The following is a 17421-nucleotide window of genomic DNA, read 5'->3' as shown; positions in this document are numbered from 1 at the left end:
TCAACAACACAAATGAAGCTATAATGGTAAATCGTCTGCTGAATTTATGTTTAAAAATATCAAACTTTCGATTAAAATCGTCTGCGGTCGCCTAGCAACACTTACTGTTGCCAAGGCCAGAAATATAAATAGCAACCCTCGTATACTAAACTTTTAGCAAGTTCCACTGATATCGAGTTTCATAAGATATGGGGTATAAAGACAAACTATGTCCTTAAGGTTTTTTCTTCCAAGAAACTTTGTAAAAAATTTTACTATTTTTATTTGCAAGACAAAATATCTCTTTTGCTCTAAAAATAAATTTATTTAATATTTAAAAAAAACTCTACTTTGGTAGCTATTTTTAGTAAGTACACAAAAACTGGTTTTTCTGACCTGTAAATATAAAACTGGGTAAGTATAGAAATAAGCAAAAGTTACTCTTTTTCCCACTGAAATATTTATTTATAGCAAACTTAGTAATATTATGATCTTTCTACACTGAGGAATATACACAGACTTTAAAATTAAGGAATTTACTACATGGAATTCCTCGTAAATTAAATAAATTGATCAAATTCGAACACAGAAACCACAAATAAAGCATTTATCATATTCTTTTGCCATGCTACTGGCTTCATGTTAGACACTGTATCCAATCTTCGAAGACTTTCGACTTGGAGTATTGTGGAACATAACTACACGGTCTTGTCGACTAAGTACGGGTTTTATTCTTCAGAGCTATTTAATAGTAAAGAAGGCTTAGCATATTTTAAACTTAATATAAAAGCAGTTTTAACTATGGAAACAACTTTTTTCAATGGACGAAATGATTTAAAATCACCAAAAAGGGAATCAAACCTCCTATATGTAATCCTCACACTTGTAAATTCAATCGGTAAAACAATTATCAGTTATCCTTTTCTCCGAAAAACAACTATTTATATTATTTATTGATTAAGTTCGATTGTTTCAATGGACTTTTTTCAATGGACGAAGTGATTTGAAATCGTCAAAAAGGGAATCAAACCTCCTATATGTAATCCTTACACTTGCAAATTCAATCGGCAAAACAATTATCTGTTATCTTTTTCTCCGAAAAACAACTATTTATATTATTTATTGATTAAATTCCATTGTCTCAATGGACTTTTGATAATTTAATTGTATCAAAATAAATTATAATACAGTCATTGTAATTCAAAGAAAAGCATACAATACAAACGAAACAAAAATATGAAATCAATTTTTATAAAAGCATTTTTAGAATATACTTAGATACTTGATAACTAATGCTAGTTAAAGGCAGTATGAGTTTTGAAAGTACCAATATAAATTAAAGTACTGTGCAAATTTGTATCAATGGTATAAAGTTGGTTAAAATTTATTTTTGAAGTAATATTTCAAAATATATTTGTATTATCTCAAGTGTTTTTGAATGGTAATATTATTATCAAATTGTTATTATTATCAAATGGTACTGAATAGTAATGGTTCTCGATTTTAATTGTATCCAAGTACATTATACATCGTTGTAATTTAAAGAAAAATGTAGAACATAATTGAAACAAAAATATAAAAACAATTTCGAGAAACATACCTTTAAAATATTTTTTGTCTTCGAATTTTAGTTGAGAGAGTTGAATGTACTAAGAGAGTTGAATGTACTAAGTATTTCAACTGTGATTTTATAAACTAAAGCAGGATGAGAATTTATCGAAGATAGAAACGTTTTAAATTTGGTTAAACTCTACGCTTGAAAGAAGTCTTTCAAAAAATACTCATTAATCGTGAATTATCTTTTATAATAATATTCAAAAAATTTAATAAGAATAATGATGTCATAGTTGCATCGAAGTCAGAAAGCTAACTCAATTAAACAAGCTCAATATTTATAAATCAAAATTGATTACTAAACAAAGTCCGAGCTCATGTGTAAAACAAAAATGGTTAAATCAATCAAAATTCATAATCATCATTTCAAATTAATTACATTGAAAGTATAAATATATTTTAACAATGATTTTGTACAATACGCAATTAGTTCATTTCTATGCATTAAATTATTTATGATTCCGTGTAGCCCATTTCTAAACAAGGAAAAAAGTAGCCTGTTTGAAACAAAATATTGATTTTAATCCGCACTTCGATCAAAAAGTTAACTTCATCAGATAATCAACAGGTGTTTAAAAATTAAACTGCTTCTATTCAATAAGGAATGTCATTCAAAAGAAGTTGTTATTATTATTTGTTTAATAAAATGTTAAAATTATAATTATACCATAAAGAACTTATCAATAAAAACTATTAGAAATAGAAAAATTCTATTTAATATTTAAATAAAATTGTATAAATATTAAAAATTCACTGTAAAAGAAAAAAAAATTCATTCTATCTAATGTTCTCTTAAAATAAAAGATAGATACTTCTGCAGATTTTATATAAAAATAAAAATTGATAATCCAAACTTATTTTGAAAATTCTACGTATTTTATGTATCAGTAACTTAAGCGCATAAAAAACAAGAATAAATTTTAGTGTAAATAGAAAGTAATTTTAATTAACATGTTTATATAAAAAATATTTGAAGAATTATAATCATCCCACCTGCTCCACTCGTCCCATTTTTTTCTCCAATTAGGGTTTTATAAAATAAAAGTGTGCTAATATACTTATTCAATTTAGAAAACAATAAAAGAAATTACAAATTTTCAATTTTCAAATTTTCAAAAATTTTCAATTCAGTCTGAGATAACTGGCATTTGCCTTATTAAAACATTCTAATATTCAATAAAGGAATGTTATGATAGATGATCTGTATTATGTTTTAATTTAGTTTCATTCAAACTTAAATTTTATTTAAACACTATTTTTATTTTATTCATAATCTAGTATATTGAGACTATTTTATCCATATTTAATTTAAAGCACACAGAAATATTCTCAACTATTAATAATATTGTATATTTGCAGTTGTTATTTAATTTCGAAAAATATAATATTATCGACTTATAAGATAAAAATTTAAATAACAACCTTTATCCTTTATTAGTACTAATTTCATAAAAAAAATCCATTTTATTTTCATTCTTTAAAATCTTAAGCATTTTCAACCTCTTAATCTAATGAAATGCAATATAGCTTGAAAAATGAATTTATCAATCTTTCCAAATCTCAGAAAATTGAGCTAATTATTAATTTTAATGCAAATTTTTATTCGGGAATTTTTTGATGCAAAGAGATTTTTTTATCCGAACATAATTTATTCTATTTCATTCAATTCTTTCTGTATTACACAATTTGTCTATTACTTGTTTAAATTAATTTTAAAACAATGTTACAAACATTGTTAAATATATAATTTTAAACATAAATTTACCTGATAATTTAAAGCGAAACAATCAGCGCCGTCGTATTCGAGCAATAATATTGATTGCAATCCAGATGACAGTTGGCATGAAAATTAGTAAACACCTTTAAAAGCGATGTTTTGGGTCAAAGAACGGTGCGGCAGATGGTAGACTGCCGCATGATGAAAATTTCAATGATGAATCCTTCCGTTCGTAGGATGCAACCACGTGTGGATTGTCGCTGCTGCGAAGCGACGTCATCCTTTCAATTAGGGCTGCCGGATGAATCGAAGTTATGTGCAATGGCGCCAACCACTTCGCCAACAAACTGAGATCAGAGTTAGAATCATAGCTATAAACCATTATTTATCGAGCTTTTGAGATTAAGTACATTCGAAGGGATTGATACTTATAGTGAAGCTCTCATCTAATTAAATTAATGTTTAATCGAATTTATAGGTGAAATGCCTAAGCAATCATCATTTTTTATTTGCTGAATAATTTTGATATATCTAACAAAGAATAAAGGTATATTTGCAAAGTGTTCTTTAAATACTACCCTTACCAATTATAATCAGTTGCGCATTCATTATTAGCAGCCAAGAAATCAAAAAGCAGGAAGGTAAAATGCAATAATTCTCTCAAATATATCCCCAAATATCACTCTCTATGGTATGCAAAATATATTTCCTCGAGCAAATGATTAAAATAATCGAATTTAGGGCGCAATGAAGCTTTATCCTTCATCAAAACGTTAGATAAACAAAAATTCACCTTGGAAAGCTGAAATTGCAACTTTACACTCGATACGATTGTTATACAATTTAATGTTCAACTAAACAGCTAAAGCTTTAAGAATTTTGGCTCTAATTCGGAGAAAACAATACTGAATAATACTAAAATCAAGGAAACAATTTTAATGGAACCAGAATTATCCCACAGTAAATAGATTTTATAATATTTTTAATAATCAGCGTTGAACAGCCAACCCGAGTCTGAGTTTACGACCACCAGTGTTCAACTAGGTAGCCATGCAATTTCAAACCCAACCCAGAAGACAAGTGAATTCCTTGATCAAGCATTGCGAGAAACTATTGAGGGAAATAACCAGCATTTGCATTGAATGGAGAGGAAAACCACAAAATCCCCCCATGGTTAACCCAACAGCAAGGGGACTCCAACGTATGATACGTCAACCACTGAGAATATTTTACGTCAACACTGTGGTCTGTGTGAGGCGGGAATAGAATTCGCATCAACCAGCCACCTCCAGGATTCGAACCAAGGTAACCTTATTGCGACGCGAATACTCTATTCCCTGAGTCATCACGGCTCTTTAAATAGATTTTGTAATTACTCATGTTATAAAATAATTTTAAAAAGTTAACACCCCATGTAGCACGTAATCTTAGATAACATCAGAAAATCAGAAAATCTAACGTTAATTTGCAAAATTTTCTAATATTAGGTCGACGTTTTCTCTGCATTATATAACGTTAGATTCTATACAAACAAATATTATCTAGCGTTCATTGTAATATTATTTTGCATTCGTTTTTATGCTATATAATATTCGATTTTATATTTTCGTTATTATCTTGCATCGTTTTTTTATTTTTGGAATAAGCAGGAGGAAGATTTGGATGGTACTAGAATAATTCAGCTATATAATTTTACTTAATTTTCTGTATAATTGTGGAGCAATGAAACATAGAACAATGGTTTTATAATGTCATTTCATGCATAATTTACTCAGCAATACAGAAATACTAAATAAAATTATATTATCGAAATCTGCTACCATCCATTTTCCTCCCTTTTACTCCAAAGTATATCTAATGTTCAGCAGATTTTTTTGAATACTTCAGATTTAATTAAGAGATAATACTATATCGCAACTTTTATTGATGTTTTTTTTCTTTTCTTCATGCAATGGGTTTTCTGACGAATTTTATATCATTCATCATTTTAATTTTTTTTTTAGAAATAAGCCTATTTTATCAATATCTCAACTGAATTTGTTAGTTTATAAAACATATTTCATAAAAGTCATAACTCTAGCCATTTGTAATTTCACAATTATTATTCATTATTTATATTCGGAAATTATATAACATAAACTAGGCTGCATAGTTACAAAGTCAAATTGATTTGAAATCTTACCCTTAAAAATTTTTTCCTCTTTAAATATAACTAGATGTTATACATTTCCAAAAAGACTACAATAAAGTTATTTCTTTAATTTTTAAATCGTTTTTTTTAGTTGGAGTGAACATTCAGGCATATTCTGATACGAAAATATATCAAATTCAGTGCTTATAATTTTAATGCATCGCACAAGCTTATATAAAGCCATCAGGAAATTTCTGCATTTTTTTAAACGTCCTTAATAAAAATTTTTACCAACTTTCCAGTTCTGCTCTTCATTCACTATAGACACCATTTTAAATGGATCATATTATTGTTTATTTTTTAATGATTCACAAATTAATTTAAATAATGATGCATCAAAAACATGCAGTTTATATACAAGAAATTTATATAAAAATGTTCAATTCATTATTTTACAATATTTTAAACATAAAATTTTAATAAGGTACCAATACTGCTTGCATTAAACTTTAAACCTTTTGAAATGTAATGGTTTTAACAGAGCTAAAAGTAGCAGATTCGCAATTTTTTAATTGTTTTAACATGGCGAATTTGTTCACAAACAATTATTTTTTATCTTTTTCATTGTTGCAAAAAGTTCTGTCACAGAAGAATAACTAAGCAAACGTTGTCTCACAAGCATATTCTGAGCTAATTACAGTAATAATTATTTATAGTTAGACAATACGTTTTAATAGAAAAGTCAACTACTACGCGCGAGCTAATCATTGTCAATAATGATCCCAATTCATAATATTTACTGACTTTATTAGATACATGATCATTCAATTAATTCTTAAACGCTTTGATTAAGCGGGTAAGATTAGTAAGTACATTAAATGTTTCCATACCATCATCCTCTGCAACAAATCTTGCTTTGAAAAATGCTTTATATTACTTTTCTAGCTAATTTTTAACGGAAAGAAAATACTGCCTACGATATTAATTTAGTGTTTTATCAAAATATTATTTAAATTTATGCAGTTTAATAAAAAAATTACTTAATTATAAATACATTTGAAATGGAAGTGATTAATTATAGCTGACAATCACGAACAATATAGCGATGTAAACAATCATGAAGAAGTTACAATTCAACAGTTGAAAGCATTTTTTCAGTTTTTTTCTTGTTCGTGAACCGAATTTACTTCCACTAATATTTTCTTGCGCTTTCTGGCACAAAATTGCATTGGCTAAAAATGATATTTTACGGAATATTTAATTTATTGTTTTCTTTCATAAATAAGTGTTTATTTATTAATAAAATAGGATGCCCTTTCTCAAAAAAGTGGCGCTGGACCCAAAGTAATGAAATAGATGATAATTTTTAAAGGTGGAATATTAGATAGAATAATAATTAATCTTATATAATGTTAGATGTGATATTAGATCTAATATTAATAGACAGGATTCAGGAATCTAGCGTTTTCCTAGATCGGCAGTATTATATTGCAATTTTCTGATGTTAGATAATATCCTTTTGCTACCTGGGACGTTTCTTTTCATTAATTCTTAATTTTTAAAGAAAAACCGCTTAAAAAAAACACCCACTTAAAAATATTAATTTTTAAGAAAATAATAGCAATTATAATGAAATACGGTTGTCTTACTACATGATATAGTATGTGTTTAAAGAATTAAGCCCTATGAAAATTTTTTATAAAAATTTACTAGACCCCCATTTTACCATGCCATTTACTTTTTCTACATATAATTACGATTTAAAGATAATTTTATTCTAAACTCAAAAGAAACTTACAATTTTTTTAAAACTTCTTTCAGAAATCTTTAAAGAAAGTGAAAAAAAATAATAATAATTAATTGAAGAGCATTATTTTCCAACCAACCGCGAAATTCATTTCTTGCGGTTGACTAATAACTTCCGAAATTTTTTAATCAATTAGCATTTCGTTTTTTCAATTCTTTAATACTTAAGTAACTTAGTTTTAATTTTCAGGAAAATGGTGAACAATTTTTCGTCGTTCAAGGAGAAAAATCTTATTACATGGAATGCAAAATTATTTATAGCTTTTTAAATCGGGAAAAAAGGTTATTAATTCTTCTCATAAGGATCTCTAAATATGAAAAAAATCTTTCCATCTTTTTGCCAAAAATAATGAGCCGTTTTGAACAAAAGTTAAAGAAACCAATATTCCATAACAGTTCCTAATCACGTTCCTTTAATGCAAATTTTATTAGTTTGTGATTAAAAAATGATTTTGTAATTATATGTTATCGTTATTTTTTATGTGATGAAACTGAATTAAAAAGCTGTTCTCAAAAAGGTAATATTAAATTTCAACAAATTTTCATTTAATAAACTTTAAATGTTTAATTTCTTGACACTGTTTTAACTTATGATTTAATCAAATCTTTCTCGAAATTCATTATCATTATACAAATTATTATAATTCAGAAACAGCAAAATAAATAATCTAAATATTTGGTTTTTTATTACTTCCTGGAAAAAAAACTTTTTTTGCATCATTATAAAAACAGTGCTTAAAAAGTAATGTATTGTTAACATTTAAAATTTTTATTTTAAGTTAGAAGTTTTCAATAAAAGAATGCACCCTTTTTATCTTATTTTAAACAATTTCTTAGATATTTTAAGCAATTATTTCTTTCATATTTTAAGCAATGTGCCTGTGCATAAATTATTATTTTTTTAACCAATCTTAATTCAATAATTATTGCTTTAAAATATTAGAAAAACAACATTATATCAATTAATTGTTCTTCATTTTATAGTATTCTAAATGCTGACCAGGTGGCCGAGTGGTTAGCGTGTCTGACTGCGGAGCCATTGGCCGCGGGTTCTAATCCTGATCAGGGCATTGATGTTTCTTTCTCTCTCTATGTTCCATGTCCTTTCCGCTCTGTGTGAATGTGACCCGCCCTGTAAACGTGTTTGTCGTTGTGTGACGTGGGCGACGCTGCTCCACACAGCCGTGGCTTCGCCACAGGTGCCCATTGGGTAACGAGAGGAGAGTAGCAGTTCTGGCATTTCTGTGGCCAATGGGACAAACCCCAAGTGCCCGCCATTAAAAAAAAAAGTATTCTAAATTAGTAAGTAAAAAGTAATCGAAAGTGATAATTCAAGTTTTTAAAGTTTGTGCTAATCTGACATACACTGTTAAATTACTCGGTAAATCTTTAACCAATATTTGGTGCAAAGTTTCTCACTGCACCAAAGTTTTAGTTAAATTAAAGATTAGTTAATTTTCGTTGCATCATAAATTGGTAAGTATGATCCAGAAATACTTCCATGGCGCAATAGCAGTATCCAAATTTGGTAGAAAACACTGATGGTTAGAAGAAAACACTGATGGCTGGTAGAAAACACTGATGGCAATATTTATTTCTTTACAGATCAGTCTCGTTGCATCGAGATGGCTTTTGCAATCGGGATGGCTTCGTTTCAAGTATCATCTTATTTAGGTAGGTAAATATTTTATTTTATTTGCATTAACTAAAGTTCATGTCGTTTATGTTGCCTGTTTAAATTTGGCTGGCCGTAAAATTCGTTGGCGGTATAATGTCATAAAGCAACTTACTTATAGTAAATCCTTTTCTAATATTTTGGTGATAATTAAATAGCAGTTTATGGGGAAACCTTCCCCTGCTTTTAGGCGCTTTAATAGCCTGATAATGGTGCAATCATCCGGTGCTTTTAGGAGACTTCAAAACTCTTAGTTTTGGTGCAACCTCCACCTGGTTTTTAAAACTAGTGAAACAGAAATATATGGCGAAATATATAAAATATCAAAATTGAGCTCCATTTTATGTAGTCAACAAATGAATACTAATTTTTGGTGCAACGTAGCTTGGAATTTTTAATAGTGTAATACTGACCTATAGAAAACCATGAAAGATTTACATGAACGAGCTAAAACAGTTCAGCTAGAGTATAGAATTCTTTACAGAATCTGAAAGTGAATAGAATCATTCAAATAATTTCTATGTTATAAGTCCTTTTGAACTTGACTGAACATTTAAGTTTGATTTAAAAGCGGTCAAATCTGCTGTACACTCATCAAACGTTAGTGAATTAATTCTGAGTTCAAAATCTGTTTCATCTTGATAGCTCATTTAATCTTTGTTTGCTATTATTTATATCTTCTGCGCATTTTTAACAAGTGTTTGTAAATCGTTCTGAAATTCAAACTGATTCTAATCAGCTGCACATATAATAATGTTTTAGCAAGTCATTTCTAACATAAAAATCTTGATTGCAGTGCGATATTGTTCATCACTTCTAAGTATATTTTGTTTCAATGGAATTAAAAAAAAATTGTTCTAAAAGGTACTGTATCAATTTGTTGAGAATTTGATCATCATTTTGCTCAAATTCGAACGATATTTTTAGCAATTTACTTGTGAACCTTAAACATTCTTAAATGATACATAAAATGGCATAAATGACTATTAAAAGTACACAGCAAAAATTATTACTCAAATATCACGAAACTTTCCTCGTTTTTAATGAAAACTGACACTTGGTGTATTCTTCGAGCAAAAAATTTGTCAAAATGACTTCTTCGTGGAAACGAATTTCGTTAAAACTAAAAAAATATTTCATATTTCCACTTTCTTTTAGAAAAAAAAACTCGTGCTGCCAAAAGAATCTTAACTTTTTCAACTATCGCTTTATAATGAGCACTACATTGGTGAATCAGTGTCGCCCTAACATAATAAGAGCAGATAGAACATAGATAAATTACAACCATTCCCAAAACGGGATTCAAACCCGGGATCTTCCTGGTACAGCCGCAGCTTATTTCGTCACTTAATTTCTCATCCTCTAGTCTTGTTGTTGTTGTAGTTCATTTACGTCACACTTGAGCTGCACACTGGGCTATTGGCGACGGTCTGGGAAACATCCCTGAGGATGATCCGAAGACCTGCCATCACAATTTTGATCCTCTGCAAAGGGGATGGCACCCCTGCTTCGGTAGCCCGACGACCTGCACACGAAGTCGAGCACTTTACGGTAGAACAGTTTAACGAGGACCAATACCGCACACCCTTGGCCCCTACGCAGGCTGATCCAAGTGGTCACCCACCCGCACACTGACCGCAACCAGTGATGCTTGACTTCGGTGATCTGCTGGGAACCGTGTCTTAATGATCAGTCCACTACGGGACTCTAGTCTTCATCCTAGTTTTGGCATTTTAGTTAATAATCTCCCACAATGCACTATGATGAGATTTCGAGTAGAGTAAACATTTTTGTCATATATTTGAGAGTTCACGTTTTTTCACAAATAATGTGATTTCGTGAAGAAATGATTCTCAAAATTAACGAAATACAGATCAAGAATTTCTGAATCGTCAAAAGTGAAGGTTTTAATTCTGAGAGTGTACACTTATGATTAAGAAAGTTATCTGAATCCAAAAATTTATGTATTTAAAAATATGGCAAGATTGTTCCAGTTTACAGTACTTGAAACAAATAATTTACTTGAAATACACTTATAACTCGAAAAAATATTTTACCAATTAATTTTTTTAAAAGTCGTATTGGCAATAGACAGTCTTTGTACCTCTGGGCATAATTGGATACTTTTCATTTTTAACATAATAATATTTGTACCTATATATGCATACTTTAATTTTTAAATCATTATTTTTCTTTTCTTTTCAAAACATTGATGTCCTTTTTTGTGCATTAACTAATTTTAAGATTCGAAAAATTTTGTGTTAAATCCGATGAAACTTATTCGAAATTGATACTTTATACCTAAACATCAGCACTGAGAAAAAAGTATGATCAAAAATACCAGACTATTGATAAATTTACCGAGTTTCTGGCTCTATGGGAACACCAAAAAGATCAGTATTTTTTACCTGAAGTACTTTGGTAATGATTTCGGTAAAATTAATAAAAAATTATTTTTTCATAACATGTGTTAAATTTTGGTAAGTGTGATAGAATTTGGTAATTTTTTATGATGCCTTAGAGCATGGCATAAAAACCATTTACTTGGTTAAATTTACTTTTCAGTTTTGTATTTTTACTATATGCGAGGCAATAAGAACTTTAATTTTGAAAACCAGAATTTCCGGTAAACCAATACCATAAAAACGGAAACCGCTACCATATGAATGGTAACTTTGATTTTATTACCAGAATTAAGATTTTTTTTACCAGAAATGTTACCATACAGTATGGTAATTTCACCTAAATTTTTTTATTCGTGTAGTAATTTTACTATTAGTATTTCAAATAATACATACAAATTCTATTTATAAAATATCGCTTTTATATTCAGAATCAATTAAATTAAATTTGAAGTAATAATTTATAAAAAAACTGTCTAATTGAACTTATCTTGCGTATGCGTATACAAAACCATATAAATTTCGAATACATAAACCAAAATCAAATAACTAGTTCAATTATTGCGAAAAACCTTATGTCCATGACAAGTTCTTTTGGTGCTTCTTATATTGATCACAGAAAAATATATAAACATATTAAAGATTATATATAATTAACAATATGGTAATTCTATAAATAAATGCTAGAAGGTAATATGTAGTAAATAATATGAGGTAAGTAGAGTATAATTTAGATTTAACTGATATAAAGGCAAAACATGTTAAACCAGTTTTAATGATGCAAATACGTACTCCATTAGTTTTATCTACAGCACCTAAGCCAAAAGTCAGTGTGAAAAGCCAAATGTCTTTTAAATTAACAAATGTACCGTGTGTTAAGATTTTTCGGAATATCGACTGTTTTATCAAAAGAGACATTCTGATACTAGTTTTACAATTTCATGCATATCGTTGATGGTTATAGGAAAGTTTTAAATGTCCTAAATGTTTTTAGATTTCACTTAGAATGATGAGAATTCTTTTTCATTATGATAATTATTAATATCCTCATCATAATTACTTTTATTATAATATTGTGGCTTTCTGTTTAACAATTTTGAAGGGACTGTAAAAAATTGCTCCAAAACAGTGTGGCCTTAAGCATGTGTAGAAAAAATAACGTTAGGAAACATTTTCCCTTTACAGTTTTTCTGGTTGTTGATTTATTTTGTAATAAATAAGAATGCCTAAAAATTTTTCATTTTAATTTCTTTTTATTCCATATATTACATTGATACAGGAATGAAATAAATAACATAAATAAAGTTAAATAGCACCAAAATGAAAGCAGTTTTTAAAAAAATTTTAAAACATTATATTTTAAATTGAGCTCTTGTCTTAGTTTTTTTTTCCAACCTTTCAACCATCTTCCGTTATAGTATATTTTCTAAAAACATGAATAGCAACAGTTGCATCTTTAAAGAAGGCAATGATGACTCATTCATTATCTCATTTTCAACGTCACTTTCGCCTCGCCATTTTCATTTTAAATTTCTTCGTAAATGTTACCTACCTCTCGTAAATCACACGGAGAAAAAAAATTCCGGCCAAATTACCGTACTGTATAGTAATCACATTTCTGGTAAAAGTAACATAATTCTAGTAAATTAAAACAAAAATATACTGTTTTTTAAACAATTCATTTGGTAATTTTTCCTTTTATAAGGAAGCGGTTTACCAAAAACTCTAGTTTCCAAAATTATTAATCTTGTATTACCACACACTTAGTAAAACATGCGAAACTTAAAAATAAATTTAACCGAATGACTGGTTTTTATACCATACTCCAAGTTACCATGATAAACTTACGAAATTTTCCCACCTTTACCAAATTTACCACATAATTCAAAACCATATTTTATTGTTAATTATACATAAATCATTACCTAAGCACTTTGGTAAAAATTATCAAACTTTTTGGTGTTCCTATTGAGCCAGAACTTTACCATATTCTGTTAATTTTGACCATACTTTTTTTCTCAGTGCAGTTGTTAAAATATTTCGATGACAGTTAAGGAACTCTTCCAGACGAATATCTTTCTTATATTTTCTTTACCCCAAGTAAGCCAAACCTGTTTTATCCCACAGAAAATTGTCCCGTTGAGATAAAACGCGTTTAAAAAAAAATTCTGCAACCTTTGTTAGTATTAAAGCCTATTAGTAATATTAGTATATAATTTATTAAAATAAAGTTGCAGCAATTTATAAAAATCAGTGTACAAATTTCAAATTTATATAATGCGTTAAATTAGAAACTTCGTAGTATTTATAAAAAAAATTAAGAGAATTAGAAAAATAATTATTTGAAATGGAAAAAAAATTATCAACTATTTGATTACGGTTCTAACAATGCATCATTTGCTCACAAAATTTATTTTTTCCACATAAAATTGATATAAGTTACCTTAAAATATTATATTTCTATAAATTTTGTTAACGGTAGCAGAGCAGATAATAAGCGTTCGATTGATTACGTGGTATTTCTGAATTTTTATATCCTACTCTAAAGAATCATAGTTTTTAGCAATGTAAATAAGAAAAAATTTGTTTGTTCATTTATTATTATTATTATTTGTCTTGAGCAATTTTCATGTAAATATCGACTGCAAGAATGCTTTTTTTTTCTCACAGATCTAGATTTGAATAAATTAAGAAGATTTCTGACATAATTCATTTTAACTAAGTTTCAGTTGATTTCACGTTATTTAAAATTACCATTGTGCAAAATATTATTAAAAAACCTTGACTTAAGCATTAATGTTCAGCAAGTAATGATTTTTTATTACAACAAATCTATATTTATACAACATTTTTGAATTGCACAAACTTACACCTCTCACACTCACCTCTAACACTTGATTTTTGTTTTGTTTTTTTCATTTTATCATTTCTTTTTCTTTTTGCCGTTATAGGACAAATTAGTTCTTAGAGAATGTTTTATTTCTTGTAACAATTTGCTTTCGTTAAGAATTGTATTTACTTTTATTGACATTTGCAACTAAACTATTCTTAATCTCTATTTTAGTTTCCCGCATAACTAACCCATTCAAACTAAATTTCAAAAATTGATCTTAAAATAATTTTTATTTGGATTTCTAAAAGCAACCAACAAAACTTTATTTCTTTCCATTCCTTATTAATATCTTTAGTTCCTTAATTTGGTTTTATCAAAAATTATACTTTAATCGTTGTTGGTAATGCAACTAAACTATACCTTAATCTCTTTTAGTTTTCCATGTAACAGCCATAAAAAGTCGATATCAAAAATTAATCTTGAAATATTTTTTTCGTGGATTTCTAAAAGCCACCAACAAAACTTTATTTCTTTTCCATACCATATAATGATAAAAAAAAAATTCGCTTAAAGCATCAATAATGTAAAATCCTTGTTAGCTGTTCTTTTTATGCAACATTAACGCTGAGAGAATTTCTTAAATGGTCCGTGAATTTCAATTTTATTTGACCCATGTTCATTCAGCTAACAAAAGAAGTTTTTGAGCCTATCTCCTTATCCAGAAAAAAATGGACAAATAAAAAATAGAACGGAATAAAAACAGCAATTCAAAATAAACGAAGATCCGAAACCGTTCCTTTGTTCTTCAAACAAAAAAAGTTCTTCCACAAAAACAATTTTTTCATATCTGTGTTGTACCTCGAGCGTTGGACTAAAAAATTCGATTGGAACATCTGTAAGATGCATGTAAATCGCACCTCTAACATTTAACAAAGTGAGAGAAAATAGTAAAAGCCCAATTCTTTCTTCTGTTTTCCAATTCAAATCAGTTTCCAAGCAGCCAATGCAAAAGCAAAGACAGCAGTGTTAGAATTTAAAGAATGTATAAGAAAGCTTTTTTGTTATTAATGAAACCCAGTGGTGTGATTTACTTTGTTATCTTTGAAATTGCCAAATGCGAAACAATTTTCTCAAGATGTGTTTTTATAGTTTTAGATTTCTTTTAAGTGCAAATCTGTGTTTCTTACTTAAATAGGAATTGAAATTTTTTTTTATTTAAAACTGAATGAAAAGTATTAAGATAGATCGTCGCATCGACAAGATGCAAATTAGAATATTTAAATATTTCTTTTACCTAATAAAGTTATTTTACAAGCATGAAAATGTTGGTGAAAATAATGAACATATATTTTTTCCTTTTTTATACTTTTTTGTCTTTAAACTACAAAACGCTTTTAGTTTGAAACGAAAACAATGAAGTAACTTCTGTCATTTCTACGAACTTCTTTTAAAGAACTCATTTTTTCTTAGTAATAATTTTTAATATATATTTAATTCAATATTGCAGTTTTTTGATGAAAAAATTATTATTAAAGGTAAAAAAAACCTTTTACAATAATTATTTCTCTCAAAATCTTTTATAAAAGAAAACATCACATAAATTTAATACCGTATTATTTTTAACTTGTTTAGAGAAGAACTGTTGACAACTTTTTTTATAAAATGCATTTTATAAGAGATCTTAAAACTTAATTCATTGAAATAATCAAAATTATAAATCATTCTTTAGTCTTTAGTGGCCACCATCATACTTCCTGTTAATTGAAGCCCATAATTGCAGGACCTTGATAAATTACATGTTTCACTTTGTCTTGCTGATCCCTGATTAATAGTTTGTCTTTGTGATATTATATCTCAAATAATTGAAACGCAAACTGTTTAGTAAAATAAACTTACATGCTTCATAAAAATATTACTTATGCATTTTTATTGTTTTGCAATGCTTAAAGAAGCATTTTCTTTTGTTCTTTGGAAAAAATTTTTTGAATAAGTAGCTAGCCAATAATAGTTTGTAATTGGTTAATATCTCTCAAATAATTGAAATGCAAAATGCTTAGTATAATGCACGTATGTGCGTCATAAAAATATTATTTATGCATTTTTATTGTTTGCAATGTTTATAGAAGTATTTTCCTTCGTTATTTGGGGATAACTTTATCAAGTAAATAGCTAGATAATAATAGTTTGTCATTGTGTTATTATATATTTAAAAAAATTTGTAATGCAAAATATTTAGTGTAATGAAATATGTGCTTCATAAAAGTATTACTTCTGCATTTACATTGCTTACAATTCTTATAAAAGCATTTTTTTCTGTCCCTTAGGGATAATTTTTTTGAGTAAATAGCTAGCCAATAACTAAAATACAAAATAAGCAAAATTATCGTAATTCTACGCACTGTAAAAAACCCAGTATCAAATTACGGTAAAAACTTTTAACTATGAAATTCATTTTTACCGGAACATGTTACGGAACAAAATTCTGTTATAGCGTAATTTTTACAGTAATAATTTTCACAAATTCACTGAATCAATCTAATTAAATAAATAATATTGTAGAAATTACAATATAATAATTCACGGTGAGAATGGATTTTACGAATGAAGCACCCAATTTGATCTTGACTTTCTACAGTGCATTGTAATCTCTGATTACATTTCTGAAGATAATTGCAGGAAAATTACATTCAATTAATAATGTATTTCCGAAATAAATATATATATATATATCGTAAAAAATGCTTGCACTTTTTTATTCTAAATTTACACTACTTTAAAGAGTGAAAAAATATTCAGAGAGTTGCTAAAAATATTTTAATTTTTGAGCATAAAACTGTCTCAATAAAACATTTTAAAGTAAGATCTTTCGTCCGATTATACTTTTATCACTTTTATGTCAAAGTGATAAATACAACTCTTTATTGTACTTTTTTCTCCAATAATTTCGAAAAAAAATGACTACTAAACCATAAACATATATATATATATATATATATANGTATATATATATAAATAATTAAGATTTGTAAACTTTAATTCCTCTTTTGTTTTGCACTGTTAGAATTTTCATTTTAAAATTGCGGTAAAATATCCGGCAGCAGTCTGTCCATTCAATTACAGTAAAATTTACGGTAAAGAACATTCTTACCATTACGGTTTTGAAACCGTTGACAACTAGTATGGTTATAAAACCATGAATTCAAAACAATATGGTTTTTTAGACATTTATTGCTTGCATTTTTTCAACACGGTAAAAAAGAAATT

At 27.7% G+C, this 17421-nt stretch overlaps 1 protein-coding gene across 1 annotated transcript in view; it reads right to left on the bottom strand.

Moving 5' to 3' along the window:
- Nucleotides 1–3588, bottom strand: part of LOC107448575 (LHFPL tetraspan subfamily member 2a protein) — a 74466-nt gene extending 70878 nt beyond the window's left edge. Inside the window, exon 1 of the mRNA XM_016063831.4 lies at nucleotides 3359–3588. The gene's annotated coding sequence lies outside the window, so the exon portion shown is untranslated. The remainder of the gene's footprint in view (nucleotides 1–3358) is intronic.
- Between the last annotated feature and the right edge of the window lie 13833 nt (nucleotides 3589–17421).

This window comes from Parasteatoda tepidariorum, chromosome X1, assembly GCF_043381705.1.
Source record: "Parasteatoda tepidariorum isolate YZ-2023 chromosome X1, CAS_Ptep_4.0, whole genome shotgun sequence".
Lineage (NCBI taxonomy): Eukaryota > Metazoa > Arthropoda > Arachnida > Araneae > Theridiidae > Parasteatoda > Parasteatoda tepidariorum.
The sequence above is the reverse complement of the archived record's forward strand: the minus strand, read 5'-3'. Positions and strand labels throughout refer to the sequence as shown.